Here is a 13,700-nt window from a genome sequence, read left to right as displayed (position 1 = left end):
TTCTGGACAGACTGGAGTGGTTGGTTGGCCTCTCCAATCCAGTTCTAAATTTGTTTAGGAACTATTTAACTGGTCGGGTTTTTTTGTCAGCCTAGGTGAACATAACTCATAGAAAATACATATCACGTGACGTTCCACAAGGTTCGATATTGGGTCCAGTACTGTTCAGTTTTATATATGTTATGCCTTGGCAGCATTATCAGAAAGAACAAATCATTGATTTTCACTACTACTCAGACGATACCCAACTTTTCATTTCTGTGTCACCAGAGGATTTTAGCTCCTCGCATAAGTTATTGGACTGAATTAGTGATTTAAATACTTGGATGGCTTACAACTTCTTCCAGCTAAATCAAGACAAGACCAAGGTGCTTATTGTTGGAGCCAAAGCACAGAGAGAATCTAGCCGCACATTTTAATTCACGGGTAACAAAGATAAAACACCAGGTAAAAAACCTAGGTGTTATTTTAGATTCTGAACAAAATTTCGAAACACACATTAGGAATGTGACCAAAATAGCTTTTTACCACCTGAGGAACATTTCCAAGGTGCGGCCGATTCTCTCTCAGGCTGATTTATTTTATTACAAGCAGGCTTGATGCTCTCCACTGTCTGGTCTTCCCAAGAAAACCATTGGTCAACTGCAAAACATAGAGAATGCTGAAGCATGGGTCCTGACCAAGACCAGACGGAGAGCACACATTACACTGGCTTTAAGTTCTCTGCACTGGCTGCCTGTGAGTTTTAGAATTAATAAAAAAAAATATTCTATTGGTTTATAAATCAATCTATGATTGTGCGCCCCATTTACATGTCACATGCTTTTTAGTTATGTACCCAGTAGGTTTCTCAGGTTCTCTGGCACTGGCCTTTTAACTATCCCAAAGCCTAGGACCAAGAGGTATGAAAAGGCAGCCTTTAGTTTTGCCCCCAGCCTCTGGAATAGCCTGCCAGAGAACCTGAGGGGGGCCGAAACTGTGGACATATAAAAAGGAGATCTTAAAACACATCCTTTTAGCGTTGCTATTTCTTAGGGTGCTTTTTAGATGTTCAGTTTGTGTTATTCATCATTTTTTTATATGATGATTGTTGTGTAGTAAATATTTCAGCTTTTATTTTCAGTGTTTTCTATTTGGGTTTTTTCCCCCTGTAAAGCACATTGTTGCATTCCACGTCTGAAATGTGCTGTATAAATAAAGCTTGAATTGATTTGGAGTCAACATGGGTCAGCAACCAAATTTTGGAAGGTGTTCTTAATGTTTTTTGTGTGTGTGTGTGTGTGTGTGTGTGTGTGTGTGTGTGTGTGTGTGTGTGTGTGTGTGTGTGTGTGTGTGTGTGTGTGTGTGTGTGTGTGTGTGTGTGTGTGTGTGTGTGTGTGTGTGAGTGAGAGAGACAAAGAAACAGGGGAAGAGAGAGAAATATGATAAAATAGCTCGACAGGCCACTGGAGTGCTTTCAGCTCCGTGTCTGTCTGAGAGATTGTACAGGAGAACAGCAGATCAATTACCCAGGGCCTTGGGTTAACGCTGAAGCATTACAAATTCATAGGCCAAGATTCTTCAGAGCCGGTTGACGATGGATCCTGTGCTAATAGATGTATAGTCCACATGTTGGAGGTCATCTAATAACTGAATGGATCATCATTATTACGCCGCGTTCATTCATAGAATTGGCAAATTACATTTTTAGACCGAGTATGGTCCTCTGAGACTAACTATTGATTGCCCTGTTGAAGTATTCAGTAGCTTTTTATCCTGTTGTGACCTATTGATGTAGAATACTGGACTACTTCATCAAACTTTTTTTGTGGTCAGGTGCCACAAAAAAAGGAACTTAGGAAAATTGACATTGGCTCAGAACAGGGCAGCACGGCTGGCCCTTGGATGTACACGGGGAGCTAATATTAATAATATGCATGTCAATCTCTCCTGGCTGAAAGTGGAGGAGAGATTGACTTCATCGCTACTTTTATTTATGAGAGGTATCGACATGTTGAATGCACCGAGCTGCCTGTCTAAACTACTGGCACACGGAACAGACTATGGGAGGTACACAGTACTAAATAGAGCCATGACTACATGGAACTCTATTCCACATCAAGTAACTGATGCAAGCAGTAAAATTAGATTTAAAAACAGATTAAAAAACACCTTATAGAACAGCGGGGACTGTGAAGCAACACAAACATTGGCACAGACACATGCACACACACACACACACACACACACACATGGATTTAGTACTGTAGATATGTGGTGGAGTAGGGGCCTGACGGCATGCAGTGTGTTGTGAATGTATTGTAATGTTTTTAAAATTGTAAAAACTGCTTTGGCAGGAGCGAATGGGGATCCATAATAAATACAAACACTAACAAGTTGTGGTATTTATTATTTTGGGCATGAGCTAACCCTAACGCTACACTGCTGAGTATAATCAGTTGACGAGCATGGTTTCAAAGCCTACTGTTTGATCTCCATGGACGGATCCCCACATCTTTAAATTAGTACCTGCCTCTGTGAGAAATTACAGTGTTGGGACTGTTGCATGTAAATAATAATTGAAGTGTACTGTTTATCCTTCTAGGGCATTTTGTGCGTTAAGGCCAAATCAAACAAACAAGCAAACGAGCGTGTACGCACTGGAATAAGAATCCACCGTAGTGAATGACAGAAAGCCGCGAGCGTCGACGCCGTCAAAAAGCGACATGCGCTTCAAATTAGAAAGCGAGTCTATTTTTCCTCGCGTCTACGCGAAAGCGATGCTCGTTTGCGTTTCATTTGATTCGGCCTTTAGGCCTAAGTCCTTCTTTGACAATTATTAGGAAGTACTTCTTCTGTCAGCCTTTTTCTGTTACCGTGACAACTGTGTGCAGTAGTTCCATCAGCGTTTGATGACGAGCGTGCGCTGCTCACGTGCGCAGGTCCCCAGAGACCACCTGCCGTCTGTCCTCACCGCGGAAGGGCTTTTCTCAGTGACAGCCATTCACATTTTCAACAAAGCCGTCGTGACACAGTGAGGCTTTTACACGTATTTCAACTGAACATGTTTTCGCAGTGGTCATTTTCTTTACTCTGTCGATATTTTTCTCAAGGACAGAGTATTCCAAATGGGATATGTTCTGTATTTTTCTGTCATCGTAGTTTAAGTACAATGGGGACTTACTCCATCCATTGCTCTCTGTCATCAAAATGACACTAAAGAAAGATCTTTAACAACTGTAGTGGGATTCATTGGCAAATATTTCAGTCGGAGACTGTAATTGGCTCAGAAACATGTCATTTCTGTCTCTCATTCCACTGTATTGGACTTTGAGATCAAACCATTTCTCTCTATACAGTACTGTTACTGTCAGCTTCACACTCCTCCTCAAATGAGCTCCCCTGAGAGAGAATCTTAGTCCTCCGCTCACTCCTGCTCATCCCCAAACACACTATATATATTCTCCGTCTTCTCTCTCTCGCTCACAATTCTCCTTCATTAAGTGCAGTCGCTGTTTTCACTCACTCGCTTGTCAAATGAAAGCACAGCATGGTTTTGGTACTGAATTGCTGTGCACTGGCTCCATCTGTTGGTGAGAACATTTTACGAAAGAGGACAGGAGTCCCCATCCACAGCTTCAAATGTTCCCAAACCAAGTTCCCTTCATACAGTATCTCTGAAGTCTCCACCCATACAGTTGCTTTGGTGTTTTGTTGCAGTAAGTGAAGGAGAGATACACAGCCCTTTATCTGTCTCGGCTAACTGACAAGACAGGTCAACTAACTAACTCCCGGACAAAACAAACGAGACGCCAGGTATGCCACGGTGGACTCCCCAAGGGAAGAGACCTGAGAAATGAAAGGATGTGGGATGTCTTTACCCTAACAAACAACTGGACAAGTATTCCACTGTTAACCGTTGGGGGACAGCGAAATAAGAGATGAGAGGATGTGGGGAGCAGTTGGCTTGTGTGTATTCCCTCAAGAGTATTCTTCGGCTCTCTCATCTCCCCTATCCTTCTGTCTCTCTCTCTCCCTCCTCTCTCTACCTGGCGTCTCTCCAACGGTTCCTCCATCTGATTACTGCTTGTCTCTATAGAGATCTATAAGTAACGTTTACTTACTATTGTTCAGAGATAATGGGGGTTGCCTGCTGGGAGCAGGAGGAGGAAAAACCGCAGCATTATACTATAAGGCAGCCGTGCTGGAAGAAATATGATATGAATATGATGTACTAGACCCGGGTTAATGCTTGGTTGAAATTGACAGAGATGAGGTTATTACAGCCATTTGATTGATTTATTCATATATACTAGTCTCTCGTGGACAGACGTACATGACAAGTATCTAGTAGCTGACGCAGTTACGCAACATTTGGTTCTGGGTTTCCAAGATTACTTCATACAAATACAAAAAAATAAAAACATTTTACAGCGCAGCTATTTCACAATAGGTGAATCCTGTGGACACTGGAATCTGGACTAACGGAGCCTTCCATGGAGAGAGCTGTTTCTATTGTGTTCCGCAAGGTGCTGGCATACAGTGTTGTGGTCTCTGGCCCAGCATAGAGCCAGAGGGCTGGGCTAGGGAGCTTTCGTGAGGCCTGTACAGGACACGAGGCCCAGAGGAAAGACAGGGAGGTGGAGGTTTCCTGGAAGCCTGATGACACTGACAGCGTTTTCCGCTAGCGATGTCCGTGGTTTCCGTTTCAGATTATACAATCGCATGCGGGGATTCGTTTTTCCTTTCCATTCATGCGCTACTGAAGTGGTTTGAGTCAAACCCAGTTAAGATCGAAATATAATGCTTATTACAAGCCAATGTAGATTGCAATACATTGTCTAGTATGAGGAGTCAGTCCAGATTCAGTCAGTATAAATGTACGGTATGATACAGTTGTTTCAGAGTGTTGTCTGACGAAGCTCCGATTTCCCCTCTGGTCCTGTCATGTGTCGTGGAGAAAGAGAGCGAGAGAGGCATGGAATCAGCGTTGCAACAAACTGATTCTGGACAGACACGTCCCCAATGTGCCCGAGATCAACGTAACAGCTGAATAAATGCGCTGAAAGAGAGAGGGGTGGATGAAGGGGGAGAGAGAAATCAGCTGAGTGTATGAGAGAAAGATGGTGGTATGAAAGTTGACCGAGAAAGAGAGAGAAGGGAAGATTGACAGAGCAGCTGAGAGAGCAAGAGAGAGAGAGAGAGAGAGAGCGAGAGCGGTTAGGGGGAGGGCGCAGGGAGAGACTCTCCTTTTCATTGACATTCAAGGGAATGTGCTGATGACTAAAGCATAAATCAGTCCGATAGAGGTTCCTGCCTGGTGCTCCATGTCTCTTAACCCCAGGCAGCCTACACTTCAGCACTATATCCCGGCTCTATCCACCTCTCCTCTCCTCTGCTAGCCTAGCAGCCTGTTTATCGACCTGAGCTCAACGTAGATCAACGAGCCTGCCTTATAGTGCAGGGGCTCTCAGCTCCACCTGAACTCTGTCTCCTCGACACTCGACACAGAGGTGGCAGATTATATGAAGGCTCAGGTAGGTGGGCACATGTCTGTCTGTTGCTGTCAGTGTGTGTTTGATGGTTGCTTGCAGTACCTAGCTGGCTGCAGTAGTGGGGTATAAGCGGTGTTGTTGCGCTGACTAAGTCAGTGTGTGGCAGTGAGGAGGGATGCAGACAATGGATCCAGAGCTGCAGCTGAGAGCAGAGGCTGCCGTGTCAACGGATCGAACGGTACGCCGGAGTGCCGGCTCCACTTCTCTGCTCTGTAGTCTGATGTCATGGTCACGCTGATGCATGTCCCCTGGCGGTAGAGAAGAGAGGGGGAGAGAAAGATAGATAGAGAGAGAAAAGTTGTGTGTATGTGCATACGTTTATTTAACATAAGTGTGTGTTCTTGTCTGAACAGAGATGGTTTGTGAGGACATGTTTGGCACTGTAGATCTGTGGCTATTCTGTCCTTTGCTGTCTCTCTCTCTGTAGACCAGGTGCGGGCAACTGGTGGCCGGCGGGCAACTGCCCCCCACACCCCCTTTTAGGCAACCAATTTCACCCCCCCAAAAAATAAATGCGATATACAGTGACAAGAAAAAGTATATGAACTTTTAGAATTACCTGGATTTCTGCATGAATTGGTCATAACATTTGATCTGTTCTTCGTCTAAGTCACAACAATAGACACAGTCTGCTTAAACTAATAAAACACAAACAATTAATGTCCTTATTGAACACACCGTGTAAACATTCACAGTGCAGGGTGGGAAAAGTATGTGAGCCCTTGGATTTAATAACTGGTTGACCCTCCTTTGGCAGAAATAACCTCAACCAAATGTTTTCCTGTAGTTGCGGATCAGACCTGCACAACGGTCAGGAGGAATTTTACAAAACTGTTTCAGTTCAGCAATATTCTTAGGATGTCTGGTGTGAACCGCTCTCGGTCATGCCACAGCATTTGAAATTGGGTTGAGGTCAGGACTCTGACTGGGCCACTCCAGAAGGCACATTTTCTTCTGTTGAAACAATTCTGTTGTTGATTTACTTCTGTGTTTTGGGTCGTTGTCCTGTTGCATCAACCAACTTCTGTTGAGCTTCAATTGGCGGACAGATAGCCTTACATACTCCTGCAAAACGTCTTGATAAACTTGGGAATTCATTGTTCCGTCGATGATAGCAAGCTGTCCAGGCCCTGAGGCAGCAAAGCAGCCCCAAACCATGATGCTCCCTCCACCATACTTTACAGTTGGGATGAGGTTTTGATGTTGGTGTGCTGTGCCTTTTTGTCTCCACACATGGTGTTGTGTTCCTTCCAAACAACTACATTTTAGTTCAATCTGTCCACAGAATATTTTGCCAGAAGTGCTGTGGAACATCCAGGTGCACTTTTGCAAACTTCAGACAGCAGTGGCTTCTTCTGTGGTGTCCTCCCATGAACACCATTCTTGTTTAGTGTTTTACGTATCGTAGACTCGTCAACAGAGATGTTAGCATGTTCCACAGATTTATGTAAGTCTTTAGCTGATACTCTAGGATTCTTCTTAGCCTCATTCAGCATTCTGCGCTGTGCTCTTGCAGTCGTCTTTGCAGGATGGCCACTCCTAGGGAGAGAAGCAACAGTGCTGGAATTTCTCCATTTATAGACAATTTGTCTTATTGTGGACTGATGAACATCAAGGCTTTTAGAAATACTTTTGTAACCTTTTCCAGCTTTATGCAAGTCAACAATTCTTAATCTTAGGTCTTCTGAGGTCTATTTTGTTCGAGGCATGGTTCACACCGGGCAATGCTTCTTGTGAATAGTGTTTTTTATAGGACAGGGCAGCTCTAACCAACATCTCTAATCTCGTCTCATTGATTGTACTCCAGGTTAGCAGACTCCTGACTCCAATTAGCTTTTGGAGAAGTCATTAGCCTCGGGGTTCACATACTTTTTCCAGCGTACACTGTGAATGTTTAAATGATGTATTCAATATAGACAAGAAAAATACACTAATTTGTGTTATTAGTTTAAGCACACTGTGTTTGTCTACTGTTGTGACTAAGATGAAGATCAGATCATATTGTATTACTCATTTATGTAGGAATCCAGGTAATTCCAAAGGGTTCACATACCTTTTCGCGCACTGTGTGTATATGTATATACAGTACCAGTCAAAAGTTTGGACACACCTACTCATTGAAGGGTTTTTCTTTATTTGTACTTTTTTCTACATTGTAGAATAATAGTGAAGACATCAAAACTATGAAATAACACATAAGGAATCATGTAGTAACAAAAAAAAATGTGTTAAACAAATCAAAATATTCTTCAAAGTAGTCACCCTTTGCCTCTGACAGCTTTGCACACTCTTGGCATTCTGTCAACCAGCTTCACCTTGAATGCTTTTCCAACAGTTCCCACATATGCTGAGCACTAGGCTACTTTTCCTTCACTCTCGGTCCAACTCATTCCAAATCATCTCAATTGGGTTGAAGTCGGGTGATTGTGGAGGCCAGGTCATCTGATGCAGCACTCCATCACTCTCCTCCTTGGTCAAATAGCCCTTACACAGCCTGGAGGTGTGTTGGGTCATTGTCTTGTTGAAAAGCAAATGATAGTCCCACTAAGCGCAAACCAGGTTGGATGGCGTTTCGTTGCAGAATGCTGTGGTAGCCATGCTGGTTAAGTGTGCCTTGAATTCTAAATAAATCACAGACGGTGTCACCAGCAAAGCATCCCCACACCATAACACCACCTCCTCCAGTGGGAATCACACTTGCAGAGATCATCCGTTCACCTACTCAGCGTCTCACATAGACACAGCGGTTGGAACCAAAAATCTCAAATTTGGACTCATCAGAACAAAGGACAGATTCCCACCGGTCTAATGTCTATTGCTCATGTTTCTTGGCCAAAGCAAGTCTCTTCTTCTTATTCGTGTCCTTTAGTAGTGTTTTCTTTGCATCAATTTGTGCATGAAGGCCTGATTCACACAGTCTCCTCTGAACAGTTGGTGTTGAGATATGTCTGTTACTTGAACTCTGTAAAGCAGAGATAACTCTAGGTCTTTCATTCCTGTGGCGGTCCTCATGAGAGCCTGTTTCATTATAGCGCTCGATGGTTTTTGCGACTGCACTTGAAGAAACTTTCAAAGCTCTTGAAATGTTCCGGATTGACTGACCTTCATTTCTTAGTAACGATGGACTGTCATTTCTCTTTGCGAAATGTGGCCCCTCACTGTGGCCCCTCGTGAGTTCAGATTTTTTTGTGGCCCCCACCCCTATCAAAGTTTCCCATCCCTGCTGTAAGACCAATTGTTGTTCCCTCCTGTCCTATCTGTGCTGGATCTTCCTTCCTGTCCTCTCTATGATGGACCGGAGCAGCCATGTCTCCCCAGCCAGCCCAGCTCTCCCCTCTGACTCACTGCAGAGCTCCAGGGTGATTCGTCTTGATCAGCACCCGGCAGCACTCTATTAGCATATTTTCAATTAAACCTGTAGCGGACAGGATGGGACCCTCTGACTGCACATCGATTCTTCCTCAAATTGTTCCTGCGGATGCGTGCGAGGCAGTGTTGGTTGTAACAGACCCCTGCCTGTTTTTTCGCCGTTCACTCAGAACTACTGATCTGCACTCATTAGAGCTGTTTACAAAATGGATGGCCTACCAGAGCAAATTAAACGCACAGAGCTGTGAGTGGTCTCTCTCTGTCTCATAAGTCATATGGCAGAATGGAGGTTGGGGAAACTACAGTACTGTATGCATGGACTGTTTCCATGCTGCGTTGTGTACCCCCCCCCCCCCGCCCTAATAGCCACTCCTCCTCCCTCGTTCTCTCTCTCGCTCTATCCCATCCAGACATTCTTTGTTGTTTTGTTGTCTTTGGGCGGGTGAGTTTTGTTTTTCCTGCTAGAGATCGTAATGAGCCACAGAATTCCCCTCAGTATCATCAGTCAGAATTCACAGAGTTATGAATCCCAGGTGTTTTCTCCACATTCCATTGTATGTTTATGCACTAAATAAAGATGTCGGAAATGACAGTGCACAACACCGTTTTCTGCCCTGTGTTCAGCATGGCGTCGTGAAAGCGAGCAGGGGTACTCTGTTGCTGCCTCTATGAAATAGTATTTACCTCAAGATCAACCCTCTGCTCAAAACAACTTAACCTCGTGACGGCGCAAGTCAATGTTGACGTACTTCACCTCCAGACCGATGAAGTGGACTTGTCGCCCTTCACACTGGCCCTCCTGTTCAGCAAAGACTGGGCTCTCAGCTCTGTGGTTCTGCTATGCGTCTGTAGTACACGTGTGTGGATTGGTAAGGGTAATATCCTGGTTGTCAGGGAGGCTGGTGTGAAAGCACACCTGAGCTGTGCCTGTGTGGTTTCTGTGTACCAGCTTAGTTTCTCCTCTCCTTTAACTCTGGCTAGCATCACCATGGAGAGAGTAAACATAAGTTTTTGGGGGTATTCCGATTTTTTTTTTTTTTATCTGCCAACTTTATTTATTTATTTATTTTTACAAAAAGAGGAATCTAAAAATGCACTGGGTGAGGTGTATTTCCAATTGGAGGCCTTCCTATCTAAAACAGGACCTACACTTCCGAAGGTTGAAGCAGATCCTTTCGGCACAAACATAATACCTTTTTGAGTTGGACTGCCTCTACCTAAGTCTGAACAGCCCGTCCTTTGTTTCAAAACTAACATGAAATCTAAGACAGGAGAATAACAAGCGTTTGACAAGGACAAGGAGACATAAAGGGGAAAGTGTCATGAAGAAAGTCATGTAATCTCTGTTTCCACAGTAGATACTAAGGTTGTACATTGTGAGAAAACGGACTTCGCCATGAGAGAAAACACTCTCTGAAATGGCCCCTGTTGGTTTATGTCACTCACAGATTACATTTAGGAGTGTCTGGTGCCATTTTGTGTGTTATCACAGTGGGAATGACTTGTGGAAAAAGCTACTTTTTCCGAGTGGCACCTCAGGTTTTAGCAGAAGGTCATTGGATTAGAATGACTGAGTATCTTTGATGACCGAATTCAGTTTGGGTTTTACAGTAGTAGCCACTTCAACTTAAGAGACTGGTTGATTATTTTAAATGTACATTTTAAATGTACTTACAGTTAAAAGTAACCTCGTACGAACCATCCCGATCTCACGAAGCCCACATTCTGTAGCGAAACAGAATGTGTGCTCACGAGATCGGGATGGTTCGTACGAGGCTAACTTTAATTGTAAGTACATTTAAAATGATGAAAAGTCTCTTATGATTCAATTAATTCACTGTAAATCCTTCACACCTACACATCTCTAACCCAGTCGAAGGAGCCACACTGATCTCTTAATGCCTCCAGTTGATTGACAGCTGTGTATCCCTTGACTCTGGTCTGTTTTTTTTAATGTTTAATTTAACCTTTATTTAACTAGACAAGTCAGTTAAGAACAAATTCTTATTTACAATGACTTCCTACCCCGGCCAAACCCAGACGACGCTGAGCCAATTGTGCGCCGCCCTAAGGGACTCCCAGTCACAGCCGGATGTGATGCAGCCTGGATTCAAACCAAACTCTTGCACTGAGATGCAGTGCCTTAGACCGCTGCGCCACTCGGGAGCAGGGGTCATTCAGACTGCGGATGAGGCCCGCTACCCTTGAATCGACCAGAGTATTTTCTTCGGGTTATTCTGTAGGCTGGGAGAACTGGGCCTGGGGGCTTCTAATGAGTCATTTAGGGGCTACGGGTCGATAGACCCTGCAGCCCACCAAGACCAGGGATGTGCATGCCGTCATTGAAGCAGTAAGCCTTATGGAGCATATATCACACTGCCCTGGATAAGGCCGAGACAGCGGACAGATTGACTCTCTGGCTGTAATCCATTTCTCTGTAACGACTGTAATTTTTGGAATTCATTCTGCAGGACCTAATTGGGGTTGTAGTGTTGTGAGCTGAGCTGTGTGTTGATGTATTGTGGGGGTTGTGAATGTCGTGTGGTTTTTCTCACTCCATTCGATCAAATGGCTTCCATCCCTATTGACTTTCAATAGGATGTCGCCTGCGATCCAGGAGATTGTGGTTCTGAATGGATTTAATGGACACGAAACAAAGTTAGTCCTGTGTCTTTTGTCGTTGATAATTGTAAATGAATCCATGTGTCCTACATAGGACTATCCCCCCTGCTAGTAAATTCCTTGGCACTATCTCAAACTGAAGCGTCGACGCTGCCGAAACATAAAACTTGGTGCTTTTATAATTAATGTACTATATACATTGCCACTCCCTGCCTGTGGCACGGCACGGCGTGGGTCTCGACATGCAGTTCTCACAAACTTATTAAACAAGGGTTATCCTTCCTGTCAGCTTGCAGGGTTTTTGTGAATATGGAGAGACAGTAGATGTGCTGACTTGCGCTCTTCCAGGACTGGAAATGAAGTATGAATGGAATGTGCACACTCAGGATATCTGGTTCCCACTGCAACGTGTCGACATGAATACATTTCTTGACACTTGTGACCTGCAGAAAAGTTTGCTTAGTTGCTCATATTCACATAGGGGGGGGAAAAAACATTTAGTGAGAGCAGAAAAAATGAAACGTATGACTGGTTAAATCTTAGTTGCCCAGATGAAGTATGCCCCCCCCCCCCCCCCCCCCCCCCAAAGGACACTTTGTTCCCATGTTGTTTTACCTAGTTTTACCTATTCTATGTCCATTGCTACCTACGACAAACCCAAGGCTTTACAAATGGAGGAATTTCAGCAGAGGCTGGGGACAAAAGTAATGAATAATTTATCTCCTAATTTCCCCTTCATTGTTGAGATGCTTTCAAGCAAACATTTCAGTTAATATTTAAATACTAATGATCCAGGTCCCTTTGCCGTTGGAGAAAAAAAATGCAAGCGTCCCGGGTTACCATCACCAGTAAACTGATAGGCCTACGCTGACAGTTTTCAGAGGTACGTTCTGTGATAGGGGTTTGGATTTGGTTGTTGTTTTCCACTCAGATTGGCAGAGTTTTGGAAAAGAGAAGACGCTCGAAACTGGGCAGGATTTCCTTTCGTTAACAAATTTTGAGGACCTGACATGGCAGTTTCCCCTAACACCAACACACTGCTTTCAGGGGTCAAACTATAGCTATCTGGCTGTCCAATGGAAGCCTGTCCAATGGAAGCCTGTCCAATGGAAGCCTGTCCTTAAGCCTATAGTTACTGCAACAAACACTAGAGTATGTATGTATCATTATATGAGGGCCTGCTGGACACCATTTGGGATCTCCACTCATACATTCAACATTTTTGTCATTTAGCAGACACTTTTATCCAGGGCGACTTACAGGAGCAATTAGGGTTAAGTGCCTTGCTCAAGGGCACATCGACAGATTTTTCACCCTAGTTGGCTCTGGGATTCGAACAGCAGCGCTCTGTGGCTTGTATGAGTCTCTTTTAACAGCTGGGTGTCCAACGGCACTATAGGATAACCCAGAAGCCTGGCAGGCAAGGTTAATATTGTGTGGAAGATGTTCCCTTTTTTCTCCTTCAAGTTGAGATCTAACTGTACATCCCAAATCACTGTGATATATAGCGTTCGTTGTCTCAGCCTTCCCATCCTTTGCACGACATTAAGTGATTATGTCACTCGGTGATAATCACCTTCTCGGGTCATTATCATGACTAGCCCCGTGGCTGCAGTCACTCCTTAATCGCAGCTGGCCGTCATCGTTTAGTACAAAGCGCTTTCTCCAAAAACAACGTTATGCGAAATGAATTATTGTACTACTGTCTACAGCCAAATGAGGAGGTCGTTAATGTGAAACATCATCCGTGTGTTTTTTCAGAAGGAGCACAAAGTAGGAGAGCGAAATTAAAAAGTCATTCCGCACAGCTCTCATACGCTCAACCTTTGCCTGTGTCAATTTTAATCTGTGTCATTTCTTTCTCTTAAAGAAACCCGTGTAATATACAGTATATTATTTGGTGCAGGTCTTTGACAGGATGACACATCCTCTAGCCTCGCCACAGGGCAGACCCTATTTCTCTCTGTCGGTGTTTTCCCCTAATCAAACATGGGAAAATGTATGATGCAGCAGGCAGCATGAGAAAGGCTTGCTTTATGCCCTGTGCCAACACAAACAATGGTCAGCGCCAGTGCAGACGGCCGGACAGGGAGGTGCTCCTCCAGGGCTCAATAGCCCCAGTGTCTCTGGCCGGGGGTCTGGGGTGTTACAGAGACACTGTGGTCACTGCCAGGG

General features: G+C 44.3%; 1 protein-coding gene across 5 annotated transcripts in view; it reads left to right on the top strand.

Moving 5' to 3' along the window:
• LOC129830406 (IQ motif and SEC7 domain-containing protein 1-like) overlaps positions 1–13,700 on the top strand; it is a 176,379-nt gene that overhangs the window by 114,550 nt on the left and 48,129 nt on the right. The gene's annotated exons all lie outside the window — the stretch shown is intronic.

Source organism: Salvelinus fontinalis, chromosome 31 (genome assembly GCF_029448725.1).
Source record: "Salvelinus fontinalis isolate EN_2023a chromosome 31, ASM2944872v1, whole genome shotgun sequence".
In the NCBI taxonomy this organism is placed as follows: domain Eukaryota; kingdom Metazoa; phylum Chordata; class Actinopteri; order Salmoniformes; family Salmonidae; genus Salvelinus; species Salvelinus fontinalis.
This window is presented reverse-complemented; position numbering and strand designations above follow the sequence as displayed.